Genomic DNA, 6,000 nt, shown 5'->3' with positions numbered 1-6,000 from the left:
AACAAATTTAATCAGAATTTCAGACTATGGATTCTGCACCCAATTGCTTTTGAAAAGAGAATAAAATTAAATAAACGCATCATCCTTTGTGTGGCTCAAAAGTGACGGATGCAAGTGCTCAAATTTTGCCCATCACCAAGCCTCTTCTCAAACATCGACTTTCAGTTTGTATTTATTGTACTTGTTTACTGTTTATTTCTTACTGTCACTAAAATTCTTGAAAAAAGTTGCAACTTCGAGAAATTTTGCTCTAATCAAACAAATTTAATACAAGTTACTGTTTACTGTCTTTTCTTACTGTCACCAATCAGTTAAATGTTTTGCCTAGCATCCTCTCCCGTTAACATTTTCTTTTCTTGAATGAACATTATTTTTATTTTATGAAAACTTAAAACCTTACAAAATACGAAAATTTAAACTTCAAACCCATACCTTTGATATTTTTTTTCTCGGTGAAAATTTTTTATTGATGGAAGTGACCGAGCCGGACCAAAGTGTATGTCTCATTAAAAACCTCCATAATCTTAAGTGAGAGAAAAAAGTACATACAAATTTACCAAACAAAAACTAGAAGGAGCGATATATAGATACGGATCGAAATGAAAAAAGACAAGACAAGAAATAGCTACGTACTACAGCTGCAGTCAATTCAACAAACTCTAAAAAGGCAGATTACAAGAACCCCTAAATCAGCAGCAAACCTCCAACGGACCCGCTACGGAAGTCAGCAGAATAGATTCTACAAGGCTGGAACTATAAATCCACTTTCATGCACGATGAAACAGCAGTCTATAAGCATAAACGGACTCAACAAGCAAATCCCTACTAACTGAGAATTCGACCTTCTATAGATTTTTTAGCTCCAGGAAAGTAAATACCACGACACCAGTAACGCTCACAGAGAAAAAAAAGTCGTTCCAAAAGCTCCAGAATGGATAACCAGAAGCGGTACACGAGCTGAAGCTCCTCCCACCTAATTTTGACCACTGACTCTACTGCTAAGATCTTCCTATTGCCAACAAGCTTGGAAACCGGAAGCTCTCGACAACCCGTCATTTGCCAGCCAGGCAACCATTGCACTAGAAATTTTCTCAGCCAGAGTGAATTTAACATTACCAATCAGTTTCGATAGTGAATCAACTTCACCACAAACAGGCCACAACTTCCATGGGCGTTCAAGCAGTTTCACAATCCAATTTAAAATCACACTCGAGTCAATTTCCACTATCAACATCGTTTTCCCCACCCAACTTGCCGCCACAAATAATTCCAACGCTGATTTTAGAGCAATCATCTTCGCATGATATAAATCAGAACTGTAATATAGAATTGAAAATAAGGCTTTAATCGTGCCCGACTCAGTGAAGAGGAACCCACCGCACCCAGCAAGCCCCTCCTTGACCACATCATTCACACAAAATTTAATAAGGTCAGCTTTGATAGGATGACAATTTGAGATGCCGATGGTTTTTTCTGAGAGACACTCCCTAAGATTTTCCCACCAGATGTCCATATTTACCATTAAATCATCCTTTAAGGCTTTAAGCCAAACCACGGATCTAAGAATAAAACAAGAGATCTTTAAAGGAAATTGATTTTCCATTGAACAACATATCGTTTAGAGCCAACCAAATACTCCACACTGCTGCAGCAACTGAGGCAAGCCAGAACCCACGCAATTTTGCATCATATTGAATGGCTAGTGAACCACGCAATTTTTCCCTCTCCAACAGACGCCTAGTGAAGATTTTGTCCCAATCAATATTTTCGAGTCCCCCATCTTTTGCGAACTCCGCTACAGGAGACGTTTTATTGAAAGCAAATCTATAATGCCTTATAAATTCACATGCAACGGTTTGTCGCCACACCAAGTGTCCACCCAGAATAATACAAGTTTTCCATCTCCCACAATCCAACGGTAAGAGTCATTTTCCATCCATTTGCTCACATTTTCTTTCTTCCAATTTCTAACAATTCCTCTCCAGATTGAAGACATTTTCTTTGAATTAGAAATTTTCATACCGTCATACTAGATAGAGCTTCCATACTTAGATTTGATTACTCGTCTCCAAAGCGTCTTCCTTTCTGTAGCAAAACGCCATCCCCATTTTGCTAGAAGGGCGCAATTCTTGGCTTGCACGTTTATAACTCCTGCTGCTCCTTTTTTGCAAGATAAGCATACTCTATTCCAACTTGCTCTGGCTATTTTCTTCTTTCCTGCAACACTCCCCCATAAGAAACCCCTCCTAATAGATTCAACTTTTTTTTACCACAGTTCTTGGGATTTCGATAAGGGACATGTAATACAATGGAAGAGCTGACAACACTGTATTAATTAATACCACTCTACCAGTAAATGAGAGAGATCTACTTTTCCAACCAGCTAGTTTGGCACGAAATTTCTCAATTACCGGAGCCCACATCAACACCCTTCGTGGATCTGCACCCAGTGGAATTCCCCAAGTAAACAAATAGCTCCTACCTTACATCCACAACACTTAGTCAGCTTACTCACCGTAACCTCATCAACTCCAATACCCACTAGACAAGATTTGCTAAAGTTTATACGTAAGCCGGGGAGCCAACTTCAAATCACAGCAAAATTTGCTTCACATTGATTAAACATCCACATCCGATTTCACACAAATTATTATTTCGTCAGTAAATTGTAGATGAGTAAAAGTTTGATTCGCAATGACATGGCAAATACCAGCTATATCCCTACTGTTTCCGGCTCGATTGATTAACAAGTGTAGAGCTTCCGTGACCATAATAAATAAGAACGATGAGAGTGGATCTCCTTAACGTAGGCCTCTCCCCATTTGAAACTCTTTCGAAGGTGAGCCGTTCACTAAAACTGAAACTTTAGCCGATGATAGACGCTCCCAAATCCAATTTCTCCATTTTAGTCCGAAACCCATCTTATCTAAAACCATAATCAGAAATTCCCACCGAACACAGTCATATGCTTTCAAAAAAATCCAATTTTAATACTACTCCACCTGCCTTGCTGCCACCATTTGCCATTGTGTGAATTATTTCATTTGCAACAAGAATTCCATCGAAAATATGTCTTCCTCTTAGAAAAGCACATTGAGTGTCGCTTATTAGATTGTCCATAACCTCTCTCAGCCTTCTCGATAACACTTTTGTAATGATTTTATAGATCGAACTAACCAAACTTGTAGGCCTATATTCCGCCACATCCACTAGATTCTCTACTTTTGGTATGAGTGCAATAAAGGAAACGTTAACCCCAGGAGCTAATATTCCTGTATTATAGAATTCCTTCATTGATAACATCAACTCGCCTTAGACCTCATTCCAACATTTCTTGAAGAAGTTCATATTAAATCCACCGAGGCCTGGGGCCTTTGAACCGTCATAAGACCAGATAGCATCCTTGACTTCTTCTATTGAAAATGGCTATTCCAATCTTTTTGCTTCTTCTCTGGAAATTTTTTTGTATTCCATGTTGAACGCGTTCCACCAACGTCTTTTCTTACATTGGAAATGCTCATTAAAGTGCCTAAACATCCTCCACTTCAGCTGCTTCGGATCAGTAATTCTTTTGTCTCCCAATTTTAACCCATTTATCGAGCATCGCTTTACGCAGAATTTTACTACGCTATGGTAAAAAGCAGTGTTCGAATCCCCTAACGCAATCCATTTTGATTGAGCTTTTTGCCTCCATAAATCCTCCTGCAATTTCAAATTCTCCCACAATTCAATCTTCCATTTCTTGAGTTCCATTTGTTTGTGCAGCTCTAGACCGTCCACATTTCCTTCTTCCTCAAGATCATTGATCCTTGTTTCCAGCTCACTAAGAATTCTAGAGAGACGACAGAGAATTTTAAGAGGAACGGATTGTAGAGAGAGAGAACAAAATAATAAGAAAATGAGAAAAAAAATTCTGAAATCAGAAAATTTTGCCTTTAAATAGTAATTTAAAATTTAGGCCTCTTCCACGTGTCAACGAAATGTTTAATGGGGATAGTATCGTCGTCCCCAAGTTTATAAATTCATTCAATTTAGTCCACATTTATATTAATTTAATCTTTACATTTTCAATTCTTTCAATTTGATCCATATATATTTTATAATTTATTTAAATTTAGATTTAAAATTTCATATGTATTTAATTTTTCCTAAATTATATATATTTTAATGTTATTATTTATAATTTATCATGTTTTGATAAATTTATTTTTAATAATTAAATTTTTTATTATTTTAAATTTTATTTTTTAAAAATAAAATATGACATATATATATATATATATGCATGCATCATACATACATGCATCATATATGTACATATGTATAACATACATACATATCTAAGAATAACATATATACATACATACATGTATATGTATATGTATACATTCACCATACATCATACATATGTATTTGTATATTAAACTTATATATACATAAATAAGTACAACATATATACATACTTATATATGCTTATATATTAAAATTATATATATGTATACATGTTTATGCATAAGTATATAAGTATAACATAGAGGTATATATATATATATAGTTTTTTCTTTTATTTTTTTTAAAATAAATTATGACATAAAAAAATAAATATATATACATCCATTATCGATCATACATAATTACATATATATTTACATGTATAACATATATATATATATATATATATATATATATACATATACATATACATATATGATATATATATATTATAACATATACATATATGATATATATATAGTTTAATATATATATATATATATATGGGTGTGTGTTATAAGTATAATGGTTGCATAAGTATAACGTACATTATATATATACATGTATCATAACATTCATCATCATTATCATATATATATATATTATAGTTTTTTTAATTTTATCCTTGCATGTTGTTTAATTTATTTGAATTATATTTTTTAATTTCATGTTTAATCAATTTAGTCCTTAAAATTATACTATAATATCAAAAGCTTATAATTTTTTTTTCATAAACTTTTTAAATGGATTCAAATCAGTTAATTTTCATATTAATTTCAACTTAACATTTTATAATCATTTCAATTTGATCCCTCATCCATGTGTGTTGTTTAATTTATTTAAATTTCAATTTGTAATTTCATGTTTATTCAATTTAGTCCTTAAAATTATATTTTTATTAAAATTGACCCATAATTATTTATATTTTTTTGTAATTTACTCCAAATTATATACGATTACAAATTACAATTCCTCATTCATGAAAGAAGAAAAATAATTAACCCAAAAATGGCCAGACCTAAACTCAATCCATACCCAGTAATATCTGACCTGAATTTTGTCTATCAATGACGTAACCCGATCAGAACAAGATCTAACTGAAGTATGCCCGAACCTAAATTAACCTAGAATTTAACTATTTCAAACCTGAATAGTTTTGACCTAGACTGACATCGATCTAAATTAAAATTAACCCGGTCCAAACTCGAACTGAATTTGATGTCAAATTAACTTGAAAGTGGCCCGAATTGTTTTGACTCAAACCCAACCTCATCTAATTCAAACCATAAAAGTAACTTGACATGACTTGTATCCAATTAGACATGACCTGACAGGGTCCCACTAAAACCTAAATGATTACCTAATTTCACATCCCTACAAATAACACCCTCAACACGACTCAAACGTTAAACTAGAATTGAAAATATCACATTGAATGACAAAAATAATTCCACAATTTACAAAATTAAAAATTACAACTTACTAAATATTTAAAACTAATTATATAATATATGTAAAACGTAAAAATTACAAATGAATAAGGAAAGAGTCCCATGAAGTCTATCCCTCATATGTCGGAAAGTTCCACTTCCAGGATATTTTGCAATGACATTTAATGTCTCCTAAAGATGTTTCTAGTTATTTGACATATATCACAAACATTTAATAGATCCATGTGCATCCTTGAAGAGTGTGGGCCAATAAAATCTAGATTGTGGGACCTTTGCA

Source organism: Hibiscus syriacus, unplaced genomic scaffold (assembly GCF_006381635.1).
Source record: "Hibiscus syriacus cultivar Baekdansim isolate YM2019G1 unplaced genomic scaffold, ASM638163v2 tig00111837_pilon, whole genome shotgun sequence".
Classification (NCBI taxonomy): Eukaryota; Viridiplantae; Streptophyta; class Magnoliopsida; order Malvales; family Malvaceae; genus Hibiscus; species Hibiscus syriacus.
This window is presented reverse-complemented; position numbering follows the sequence as displayed.